At 45.8% G+C, this 13,255-nt stretch overlaps 1 pseudogene; it reads right to left on the bottom strand.

Annotated features, from left to right (window-relative positions):
* LOC149327093 (uncharacterized) overlaps nucleotides 1-11,635 on the bottom strand; it is a 91,900-nt pseudogene extending 80,265 nt beyond the window's left edge.
* Nucleotides 11,636-13,255: the final 1,620 nt, after the last annotated feature.

Genomic DNA, 13,255 nt, shown 5'->3' with positions numbered 1-13,255 from the left:
CCACACCTTACTCCGATGAGTACATCGCATGCACCGCCATGCTTCCTTTCTCCGAGCTGGCTGTCTTGGCTTGGTTCAACTAAGGCCGTCTCGCAGCTTTTATCCCTGCAGTTTGCGGGCTAACGCTAAACCACTGTAACGATGTGTTATGGGCATGTACGCAGTCCATACGCGGCAGAGAAGGAGTACTTGCGAGGGGGGAATCTTTAATGATATCGCACTGTACTCTTAAAAGGTAGGTTAAGCGTTATGAGATGGTGAAGCAGAGAACAGTATCTGTGTCCGCGAAGTGATACTTAAAGAGAATCCCAGGCCGCTGCGGGGACCCATTAACGCGCTGTGTATGAATTAGTGCCGGTCTGGTTGCAACAGCATTTGTGGCGCCTCTTTTTTCCGAGGGTGATTATTGCTTGAAACATCGAGTGAACATGTCAAGCAGCTCGGAGCCAAGCCGAGAAGTGTTTGCGGGACTAGCCTTGAGCAGCGTATTGTGCGTAGGCGCGGCTCTAGCCTGGCAGTCCACCTTCGTTCTGCAAGCAGCGGAAGTCACCCCCTGGTTATTAGAGCGGGAGATCTACTCCTCGGGGTATAACTTCCGATTTTGATGGGGATGAGACAATCGAACTTGACTGCGTAGTACGACCACGTGGTCATATGAGTATGACAATCGGGTACCTGACTTTCGCCTTTCACTTTGACAGCTGATTTGAGAGAGAGCTACGGTAGTATGACCACGTGACCATATGACTATGACCATTGGGCACAGGACCTTGGGTTTTGACCTTGACCCTTGGCCTTGAAATTTAATTTGAGACAGTCTAGACTATACTTAACACAGCTTTGGCTCGTATAACTAGGTTTCAGCCATTTTGAAACTCAGCCATTTTTTTCTTTTCCAGTGGGTTCAGTCTGGGGCGTGTGTATTCACTTTCCGTCATCGTACGTGTCAGTCGAACTGCCTTGCAAGTATGGGCTACCAACTATTCTGCACTTCTACCGTAGTGAGCACTAGGTGCTTGCTGCGCCGGTGTCAACGCCTCTGCCGTAATGGACTGAAATTGCAGCGCCTAGCTCTACACAAAAGGTACGGCTATAAAAAAAAACAGGCTTTCATTAGTAGCCGTGTTTCTATTAAACCAAACACAAGCTACAGTTCATGCAGCGCTGTGCATGGTTATGAGCTCAACGGAGGAGAGCGTGCACCACGTGACATTTGCACACGTCTTGCCCAAAGCTAGGAGGTGAACTAAGAGGGTGCGTCAGGGCCTTGTGCATTTTGTATAGCAATCGCCTCACCTGCACGACGCCGCTATGCCGCTTTGCAGCACCCAACTTTTAAAACGAAATGATTAGGGAGCCCGACTATGTTGTTGCCAGAGTTGAAAAGGGTTCTTAGAAAGAGCGGATACTCTCCTTTATTAACCCAAATGACGCTCTTTGGTCCATCATCATTTATGCTGTTAAATTCGTGATAATAATCTTAAAGTTATTAGCTTCAAGAGGCCGCGTTTAGCGTCGATCAGCCAGTGCGACTCGACTGACAACAAATAAAAATGACGAATTATTGCTCTTTTGGGCGACTTCTGTTAACGTACCGCTAAGCGTAGCGTTGTTTCCGGGGCACTTCACGTATTTCTTTGTTGTCGTGTGCAGATACGCTTCGCCCTGGACAGCATCGACCCGAGCAGCGTGTGCATCTCTGGAGCCGGCCTCTTCACGGTCAACCTGCAGCTGCTCGTGTCCGTGAGTGCAGCGCACGCATCCCACGTGCGACCGGCGTACCGCCCCGCAGGCATACAGGCACCAATGCTGATTTTTCACCTCGAAGTGAACATGAAGCCAGTAATTATTTTGTGCGACTACAATTTGCGCAGCGCCGAACTTGATGCGATAGCAAGCACGTATCGATCCAACTCCTGTCCTCTCAGATTTAACTCCAGCCAGAAGGTGCATCTCGTCTCGTGGTCTCCGAAACGGGTTTGCCTAAAGATGTAACTGAAGATAAGAGCAAGCGAGCGGATTGGAATAGGACAGGGAATAAGGGTATATAAAATATCTTTTTCCATTGTTTTGCGCAAACTCAGTACTTCCTTGAGTATTTGCTTGTTTTTTATTGACGAACGCCAGCCTGAATGCCAGGTTTTAGGATGGGAAAGGCTTTAGGATAAATAGAGAAGCGGATGAAAGTAAAACGCATGACAAAGAAGCAGACAGTCAAAGATAAAGGGCTCCTGCATGTGCTCAAAGAAAGCAAAAACGAGCAAGAAACGGCTTTCTAGCACTCAAGAGCATTAAATTAAGTACCCATGACCCGTTAGCAACAGAGCAGGACACACACACACACAAAGTAATAACAAAGCAAGAATACAAGCCAAGATAGCCTATTAAAGAATTCCAGAAGAGCGCAAATATGGTCTGATTGGTGCATATTTGAAGAACTGGATAAAACAACACAATAGAAGACGAGACAAGAGAAGGACAAACACCAGCGGTGACTAACAACCAAATGGTTGATTGCTACAGGTGAGGCAGCATATAAATGAAATGGCACGAGTAAAAACGCAAGAAAAGCTTGAGAAAAAAAATACCGCACAACCGCACAATCAGACTGAAAAAAAAGGCTCGTAACTGATTAAGATACGCATGTTCCTTAGGTAGTAGATTTGTCGATGGGCTGCTGATAGAGGTGTTCCCTAGCTTTTTAACATGGCATGCCTCCGAAATGAGCTTCGTAATCTCATCTTTATAACGTGCGATGATAGTGGTCCGATTGAGATGCGCTTCGCAATCTTTACGCTTTGCGCAATGCAATGCAAGCGACTAATTCTTGAATTCGCACAATCTGTCCTTAAGGTGGACGCCGTACTAAGACATACATGATATTTAATAACTATAGCGGAAGAAGAGCAGACCCGACAAAATTGAAAACAGACGGCACAAGCGCTCTACTGAGATTTGCCACTTCCCCGAGCCAAAGAAACTATGGAAGCTCCTGCACTACTTTATTTAGTTAATTGTGCTAAAAAGATCACTGCATGAATTTGGCCAAAAAACTGATTAGGTCGTCGAATCTGGCATACGAGTGAAGTGAACCTGGGTCCCAAAAGGAAGTAAAATAATCCAGAGGCAAGGTATATAGCTCGCGCTAAAAACAAAAATAACACTACTAATTATATTATTTTTGAGCTGTAGCCTGTATCGGGCTATAAAACCGGCAAACTGCTCGCCTAAACGATCACAGACAGAAAAGCACAGACATGCACTTTCTTTCAGGTAATCTCTGTGTAGTGTAGTGTGTTTTACAGCCAGGAACCAACTCGCCGGAACAATTCATTGTATTTTATTTGAAAGAAGAGTTGAAAGTATGGCTAGAGCTGTCTTGCCAAGCTAGGATTTGTTTCAGCGCTGTGATGTTCTCAAAAGAACATTTTTCTGTTCTTCCGCAGATCGCCGGAGCATCAATAACATACACAGTGATTCTGGTGCAGACAAGCGCCTAGCGTTCGGGACAATGCCGACATGCTGTTCTATGACCAGCAAGACGATGTCCTCTCGCCGTATCACACAGAGGACAGACACCCTTGTAGCCTGTATATAGAGTGAAGATGCAAGGCTCGCTGGGACTGTCCGGAATGCGTGCCATTATGACTGTTTTTTGTTTTAATATTCAACATTCTTTCTGATCACACGCGCTTCTAAATAGAGCTTATGGCTTTCCTGGAGCTCGACAAATGTTCGCCTTCACTTTTTAAATCATGTTGGTCTTCAAGGCACACTCAACTGAAGGGCTCAAAAGCAAACGATATGATCCGAAGACATTTAACTAGAGTTGTACGCGTTCGGAAAGGGCAGCATGAAGTAGAGTATTTAAAGTGCTGCCATTTGAGAGCGTCTGAAAGAAACGCAAAAAGGACGCACAAGTCCTTTTCTGTTCATTGTTAATTATTCTTACGTTCCACGCTTGGCTCCGAGTTTTCATTTTTTACGAAAAATAAGTACCACGCGCAGGTAAATTATCACCAGTCGAGTCGTTTGGATTGATCACAATAAACAAGACTTGTTTTTCTTGAGAACGCGCTTCTGTGATGCCTTGTAGAGTCTATAATGAACTAAACTTTGTTTCTCTATCACGTACAGTACTTTTGCATCTTCTGTACGGTACTGTTTTCAGTTTTGATCACCTGTATGTTGATACAGAACACTGGGTGTATGCTTTTCATTGACTGTGAATTCTCGTGTGCTGTAACTGCATTTAGCAAGCTTTCGTTCATAAGAAGAGTTAGCTCTCACTTCATCGCTTATAGGGGGAAAAAAAAAAAACTTCACGGATGTGTCAAATGGATGTATACACTATTATGCTGCAATGTTGGGCACCGCTACGACACAAAATGTGAAGGCCTGGTTATGCAAATAAAGTCTGTCAGCTGCGTCGCAACTTTAAAAGCTGCGCTGCAATTATAGATAACTTGAGCTATTTTAAATCGTCCGTGTTTGCTCAGCAATACGGTTAATGGCTGCATTCTGCATGGACTTATAAATTCTGTCATATCTTTGGGTACATCTGATACTTATTTCGTTTCTGAAAGGTTTGGTTGGTTTATGCGTTTTAGCGCCCTAAAGCAACTCAGTCTAGAGGAATGCCGTTGTGAAGGGCTCCGGATAATTTCGACCACCTGGGGTTGTTTAACGTGCACTGAAATCGCACAGTATACGGGTGCATAGCATTTCACCTCCACCAAAATGCGGCCGCCGCGGCCGGGATCGAACCCGCGTCTTTCGCATCAGCTGCCGAGGACCATAACCACTCAGCCACCGCTGCGGCTGCTTTTCAATTAATAACGTTTTTACGCAATGACAGTTCTAAGCTGACTTATACTTGTAAGAACTGCGCAGCTTTACAGTAGAGAAGATAACTGCTGATACTGTCCTCAGCAGGCGTGCCGTTGCGGTGGTTCAGTGGTTGTGGCGCTCGGCTGCTGACCCGAAAGACGCGGGTTCGATCCCGGCCGCAGCAGTTGAATTTCGATGGCAGTAAAATTCTAGAGACCCGTGTACTGTGCGATGTCAGTGCACGTTAAAAAATTCCAGTTGGTCGAAATTTTCGGAGCTCTTCATTACAGCGTCCCTCATAGCCTGAGTCGCTTTAGGACTTCACCATAAACCACCTTACCCGTCCTCAGCAGGCATCTTGAAATTAGAACCGTAATGCTATAACCAGTATAGCGCCGCATTTGTAATAATAAGTACGTAAGTTTTCCGCAACGGTGAACAGTCCCGTTCCTGCTTTGCTGGTTTACGGCATTTGTTATTTGCTGTACTGCACTAACATGCTATTTTGTAGTAAGTATGTGTGGAACTTGTTACATGTTCCGTTTGACTAACTTGCTGTTTTGCGGTGAGTAACACCTCCGCAAGTTTCTGCTGGTTTTTGAACTTTTTTTTTGTACTCATAGTGCACTAGATATTCTAGAACATGCTCCTAGCTGTTTTCTTTTTGCTCTTATTTTGTAGCCAACACCCAAAGATATTCCCTGCATCTTTTCAGTTTTACCCTTCCCCAACACAGTGAAATATACTAAAAACAGCTTATGAGACTTGTGGTCGCGCTCGTAATCCCGTACATTTTCTGGTAATAAACTGCGTTGAAGTACTTCAGCAGCCTCCATGATGTGTTGAGACTTTTGCTAACCTCCTGCACGAAGTAGGAGTGACTCTTTTTGTAGCTGTCTGGACGGAAGGCTTGCGCTTTCCGCTGTTAAGCATTAGCAGCCTGCGTAACAGTCTAATTATCTTAGGTCCGACAAGTAAAAGGAAGCAGGCCGGCCAAGGCGTGGCGTTCTGTTAGCACGCTACCATTGAGACACTATACACAACAGCGAAGAAGAGGGACACGACGACCACGAAGAAAAAGCGTGACTTAGTTTTTGTCCCCTAAACTGCCCTGTAGTGTGTCAGTAGTAGTGCGCTAACCGAACATCATATAGAACTAACTAGCCCCTTACTGGCCCTTTACAGGCACAGAACTAACTAGCCCATACTCCCACTATGCAGGCCAAGAGAACACCGCGGCGGGATTTGCAGGTTTCAGAATAAAACAGTTCTAAATTTGGCTCTTAGTGCGCGAAGGCACATTGGCGGTCAGTTTAACAGTGTGTCGGATACATGCATACTATCAAAGCACAAACCTTGTACAATAAACAAAGCGAGACGAGTGAAAATGTTCATAATATACTTTTTGATGGCACGAAAGTGGACATGAATCCTTATCTAAGCCATTCAAACTATTCTATGCGGACTGGGGTTCTTGAAAAGTGAAACTTCGAAAGGCAAGACTAACTGACAACTTGCAGAGTAGTGCGCGTCGTCTACTTTGGATCGCATAATTCCCAACCAAACAGGCGGCATTCTTCGATTCATTTTCGCAAAAGGAAAGGAGGACATGTTCCTTAACCTGTATGAGAGGGAAGTTGAAAGCGCACAGTAGTGAGGGCGAAAAAGCTCTCCTGTGAATCGAAAATGGCCTCTCTTGGTGCCATGGTGCCATCCCCTCACCAGCACTGGTCACTGGCGCATCCACAAGTACTTGCGCTCTTCAGTTTTGTGCTCAGAGCCGGTGTGGGAACGCGATCAGCAAGTCCAGACAGCTGTTCGTCATTAGAATGTACCGTTGTACCCTTTCGACAACTGCCTTTTACACCCGGTCTCGAAAACTGGTGTTAACCATCTGAACTGCTGCTTCGCACAGAATAAAACGCTTAACCCTCTCGGTTAAACAGTGCCTCAGGCTGAAGCAAATTATTCTGATGGTTAAACTCAATCGAAATTTTACTTGCACAGGGCAAGTTGTTTAATGAGATCTGAAACCTACAGTGACAATAATGTGGGAAGGTCATTCGGGGCTTAGAAAAACAAAGTATTCAAAGAATATATAAATAACCTGGAGATTTGCAAGATTTTCATTGAATGTTTCCAGTAAGTGTGAATGTGTTGCGAAAGAAGCTGGAATAAAGGAGTGAAGTGGAAAACGGTCTGTGGTGCTTTTATCTCTGGTGAGGATAAAAGCACTCCCCCTCCCAGGCAAGCCATTTTATGGCTTTGTAAAAATTTGATAGTGAAAACAAAGGACACCCTGAATGCGCCGGCGTCTCACCCGTCCGCATCAGGGATATTGGAACGCAAGTTCGTCAAAAAATGGCTGGGGTGTAATTGCTGTTACATACATGCCCCGTTTATGTACTATCGGGGGTAGAAGTTACGACCAGCAGCCGCTAGCTCAAGTACATCTTGGCGTCACTAGTCACCTAGTCAGCTATGAATGCCGCGTTCATTTCGCGTGTCAAGGGGTGCTCGCATAAAAGCGTCTGCTCTACCTCCAATGGGATTGGAGCTAGAAGCAGCCCATAGCATGAGTCGTCAAACGACGACCTACCTGGCATATGACAACCTTTTTTTCACCGGTGCATCGCGACTCAGCTGCGTCCTCCTTGCTCGTTACGTTCGCTGACTGCTGGATATCCGAGTCCTGTGTGTCGTAGGGATATGCGAAACTTGGAAGTATATTTCTGCTCCCCTGGAAGAGAAACTTCGAAATGAATTTCGCCTCTTTAGGTTTTTTTTTCCTTGCTGCACAACACACCATCTAGTTCGCCTTGAAATCACTGTCCAAGAGGCTTTCATTCATAGACAGCACTGTCTTGCCGTCTTCTTCGATCTCGAAAAGGCATCAACCTGGAGTTTCGGGGCTCTGCGACGCCCAGCAGAGCTCGACATTCGTGGCTGGATGCCGAACTGCCTAAATTACTCGCAGTCATTCATTTCATTTACGTCAAGGCTCTACGCTTTCGAGAAACTTCGTTCACGACAATATGGTAACTCAGGGATATATTTTAAGCTCGACACTTTTTATTCTGAGAATCAATTCCATTTGCAAAATAATCCCAAAATACATTATGTATTCAGTCTACTTTGACGATCTCTAGATAGCCCGCATGTCTGCAATGCATTTCCGCGAATCTTTGTACGTTTTGTTTTGTTCATTTTTCACAGCTGCCGACACGCGGCTTAATTGATTTGTTTGTGATGCAAGACCCGACCAGATTTATCTCAACTGATCGCATCCAGGTGGAGCTCATGCTTCGTTTTAGAGCGTTGTGGTAAGTTTGAACGCATTGTCTCAAAAGTTTCCAATCAGCTTTAAATTGAGCGCTGCCGAGAGCAGCGGACATTCAGTTCGACGATCGCCGAGCACGCTTGTTGCTACGCCGCCACCGAGTCAATCTATTCTTTGTGGGCGCACCTCAGCCTAATATAGATTTTCGTTTGGGAGCCCTTTTCGCTGTCTTCCTAAGGGCCGGACTGCAGTCGCCAATACGTGACATATAGTGGAGGTGCGAGGTGACCATACATGGACCAGAGACCCCCTGAAAACACTTTGCGCTTCACACCGCAGGACGTGTCATCAGTTCAACCAGCCAGCCGACGCTTCCGAGAGGCGCAGCCTCAGATTGGGATCCTGCCGCACCGCACCCGACAGCGCAAAGACGCTGCTACAAGCAGCACAACCTCGCCAAAGATGACGACGATCATCCTGCAGCAGCCGCAGGTGCCGCCAGCTTTCAATTCATCCCTAAGCGAAGACCGTGCGGAATGGTTGGGCCAATTTGAGCACGTGGCATCATTCAACAGCTGGCATGATGTGGCGAAAATGAGACATCTCTTTCTCTCACTGGAGGGTTCAGCACGCACGTGGTATGAAAAGTACGACTTTTCCCTAATGGCACCCCGCCGATGCGTTTGCAGAGCGCAGAAGTTGATGAATTGCGACAACACGGGTCCCTGAGCATTCGCAGGGACATCCCCGCAGGGTGATGATGGTGAGCAGTGCATGACCACTGCCGTGCGTCGCATTGCGGTGTCCGGGGAAAAGGGGACCCTTGTGGTTGGGCCGATGCCGAGCGTTTGGACCTTTAAGGCCCACCCCACTTTGGCCCCCGCTTCCTGTAGACGGCACCTCCGGCCTGACCCGACCGGGGGAAATCGGTAGTTGCTTTTTCCGATCCTCCCCTCTATCTTTAACTTTTATGTCTCTTTCTTACAACTTTCTTGTCTCCTACTAGTTTCTTGGTTCTTCCTATTTTTTCCTGGCGGCGAGGGTCAGTCTTGTGCGACCAACTACCTTGAGTTGAGTCATATTGGGTTATAGTTGGAGGATACAGCTGGCGCCGGCAGGTCTTGGTTGCAAGTTCCTGTCCCGTCCCTTCGTATGGTTCCATGATGGGTGGCTGGCACTGTGACCGAATAACATATGCATTCCATGGCTCTCCTTTCCAAACATGATCGCAATCTGAAAAGAGTGCGGAACGGTACGGTATATTTTTCCCGAAAAAGAAACCGACATTCTCATAGCTGCACGTAATCCGCAGTCAAATCGAAGAAAAACAAGCCAGAATAATGTCCCCATTTGTTGTGTTCAAAATGCATGACAGATACCTTGGGCCCTGGCTACAAGGTATCAAAAATAGCCAGCGGTGACCTACTCCTTGAACTGCGCTAGAGAACCCAGGGCTGGAAACTCTCAAACATTGATTCTATAGTGACATCTCTGTCTTCGTGACTCCCTACCGATCTCTTGACACAGTACGAGGCGTTATCTCTTTATCCATCTAACAGAAAAAGAAATGCACTTCAAGGGCTCACCGACCAAAATGTAATTGATGTTCACAGAATCGAAATCCGCAAACATAACAAAGAAATAGATACTAAACATATGGTCCTGAAATTTAACAACAGCACCTTGCCTGAAACTATCGTAGTTGTTTACCCGAAAGTTAACGTCAGACTCTACATACCCAATCCCAGCCGATGTTTAAACTGTCAAAAGTTTGGCCACGGCTCACAGAGTCGCCGCGACCGCAAAACTCGCGTGAATTGCGCTTCGAAAGACCACCTTTCTGAAGAATGTGACGCAGCCTACGCTGGTCAAACTGCGAAGGAGACCATGCTGCGTATTCCAGGGCGTGTGCCTTTTGCAAAAAGTGAAACGAAATAATTATTATAAAGACCAAAGAAAACATTTCATTTAAAGAAGCGAGGAGGCGATTTGCGCATACCAACACATTCTCCTTCACAGCGAAACCTAACATCGCTGATGTGGTGCGCAGGGGCGTAGCACAACACAGCACTCCGGCACCTGCCGAGGCCACTTTCACTGAGCCTATGGCAGGGTCATTCACGCCCCAGGCAGGGACAACGAAGGCTGCTCTGCCATCTCCAAAGCAGGGAGCGCCGGCCCATGGGTCGGCAACCCGCAGGACTTCCGCCCGTCGGGAGAGGCCTGACACCCACACACCCGCGGCTTCCCCGCGGTCTTCCAGCACCTCTGAAGAGGTGACGGGTCAAACCCCCAGCCTGCCTGCTTTACAGCGGCGGAACAGCTCTCTTGAGCGAAAAAAAGGCAGGGCCCCAATAACGGGCCCAGAGCGTAAGAAAACCCCCTTTCATTCCCACCAAAAAACATAAACATGGCTTTTCTAGTTCATCGCAGCTGTACAGGACTGCTGAGGAAGTACAGCGACCTTACACATATTCTTGGCTCAATGTTGCCTGTAGCTTTATGGCTTCAGGAAGCCAATCTCGGTGCACAGCGTTTGAATGTCCTGAAAAATGATAAAAGTTGCGGACGCCATCGCGAGCATTCAAATAGACAGTCAAGAGGCGTCGCAGTTGTACAAAGCGGCGTTTCAGCTCATGACACCAAACTGAAAACAAAACTTGAGTGGGTTGCGGTCAGCATCGCCAGCTATAAAATAATAAGAATCTGTTCTGTACATCTTCCTCTCCATTTTACATTCACAGTCCATGATCTACAAGAACTCATCGATGAACTTCCGGAGCCATATCTCGTAGTAAGGGAACGATTTGACTCTAGAGGCAAAGTAATGGGAGATTTTATCCTCACAAATTATGTATGTCTTTTAAACACAGATAAGGCCACATACTGCTCCCGAACCTAGGGGAAAATGAGCTCTTTAGATTTTTTTTAGTTCAGCGTCTGTTTTTAAAGATTTTAAATGGGATGTCGTCGGCAAGCCGTGAAGCAGCGTTCACCCGTACTAATCAGTTTCACACATCCACCATAAGTTATTCGAACAAATCCGCGACGTTGGCAGCAGCAGTTCGCAACTTTTTAAAGCAAAAGCCACTTTAGAAATAGTTTTAGAAAATCTCCCCATTGATGAGATAAATGAAAAGTTCACGAATTGTATCATAACTGCCGCACACACAGCTATTCCCCAGTCTTGAGGAGCGGTTCGACAAAACCACATAGTGTGGCAGAGAAAAGACTGCAGAGACGCAAAAGAAAAAACAATAAAACAGAGCTTGGGGTAAGTTTCGCGGGTACCCGACACAGGAGAACCTCGTAAATTTTTAAAACGCAAGAGCTAAAGCTCGGTACGTCCGTCTCGCAGTGCCGAGAAAGTATCAAGGCAGCGTTACGTCTCTTCTATAAACAGTCAAACCACATCTAAAAAAATGCGGGAGTAGGTTCTAAAATTAAATGGAAACTGCTCACCTTCACAGTTCCTCTTTTGACAACACCTGACACACAAACAAGCATAAAGGAACAGGCAGACATATTGGATGAACGCTTCGCACCAGTTTCTTGTTCGTCACACTATACGCACTCATTTCTGAAACCAAGAAATATAGCCGAAAAAGAAAAACTTCCAGCAAGTGCAGGTTTTTAAGGGTATAACAAATGGTAGTGATGACAAATTAGCTACATTTGCGATATGGCACATTCTGAACGCTCACGCCCATACTGCGTTCAGCGGCGCCGGGACATAGGAAATACTAAAGCTATAAAACTTTCTGCGCGCTCATTCTGCGCCAAGTTTGTCTTCCTGATTAAGTTTGGATTTAATGGGCGTAATTTATAATAATCTTTTCCTCTCTATTGTTACCCTCAGTAAAGTAAGTACTTTTATTCTTTCTAGATTCTGGAAGCTCTAAAGTGCTCTTAGGCAGTTATGTATGAGTGCAGGCTCTAGGTATATTTAGCACGTTTTCCTTGCAGTTTTTTGTTCGCACCTTACTGAAATTTATAATAAAAGATATATTACCGAGTTAAGAAACTTACGTCCGAGGGATGTAATATTGTGTTTCAATAAAGCTTTCTTGTCTCTCGAAACCATTGCAATTCCATTCCCATTATAATTCTGTTCGAATTGTACTTTAATTCTAATCAAATTCTATTCAGTTTATGCAGCTGTAAGTGGTAGTACTGACTATTGCTGCATGGTTAACATTTCAGCAGACAAGGGTAGTGAAAAGAGGGGCTCATTAGGACGCATGACGAAAGCAAACAGTCACTGAAACAGAGAAACAGAGAGGATGTTTTCTCTCTTTTTTTAATTTCTTGCGTTCATCAATGGGAGCAATATAGGGTAAATTACTTTAAAGATAATTCATTAGGTCGACGGTTCGGATGCCCCTGGCGGCACGTGGTTGCTTTTTTGTTCTGCTTTCTAATCAGTTATCTTTAAAAAATTGCCTTATTAATCTTCCATGGATGAACACAAATTAAGCAAATCAATAAAACATCCCCTATGCTCCTTTGTTGCAGTAGCTGTTTGCTTCCGTCATGTATGCTTAACATTTCATATTTTCCCGCCCTTGATGGCGTCACAGTGTTTCGGTTTATCGCGAGTTTTATAACGCCTCCACTTTTTGGGCCACGCCGGGTTTTTGGTATTGATGAGCCATCAATGCTTTCGCAATAATAAGGAAACAGTTCAGAAACATGCAGTCTGTAGAAAGCCCAAAGCGCTTCTTTTTATCCAGGAAGGGCTGCTTATCGGCTGTACCGTCGCACTGCTGTCGATCACCCATTTCTTATTTATTTATTTAGTTATTTTGCAGGTACTGCCAACCTTATGCAAGGTCTCGGGCAGGAGTTGGTGGCCATGACCATACGGAATATTGTCACGTAGTGGTGACTGCAGTTCGGCGAACAGGAAAACAGCGAGAATGGCTCTTAAACGAAACTCTTTACTTGGGTTGACTTGCGCCCGCAAAGAACTGCATCACCCGGCTGCGGCGTAACAACAAGGGTGCTCGGCGGTCGTCGAACAGAATGCCAGCCGCTCTCAGCCGGGCTCTTTTTAAAGGCGATAGAGAACTTTCGAGATAAAGCTCGGAAAGTTAATAGAACAGTCTGGCGCAACGTGGAATCGGCTCCGCCTGTATGCGATCA

The sequence above is a fragment of the Amblyomma mixtum genome, chromosome 10 (genome assembly GCF_055824585.1).
Source record: "Amblyomma mixtum isolate Tamu chromosome 10, ASM5582458v1, whole genome shotgun sequence".
In the NCBI taxonomy this organism is placed as follows: domain Eukaryota; kingdom Metazoa; phylum Arthropoda; class Arachnida; order Ixodida; family Ixodidae; genus Amblyomma; species Amblyomma mixtum.
Note: the sequence above shows the minus strand (reverse complement) of the source record. Positions and strands in the feature narration are given on the sequence as shown.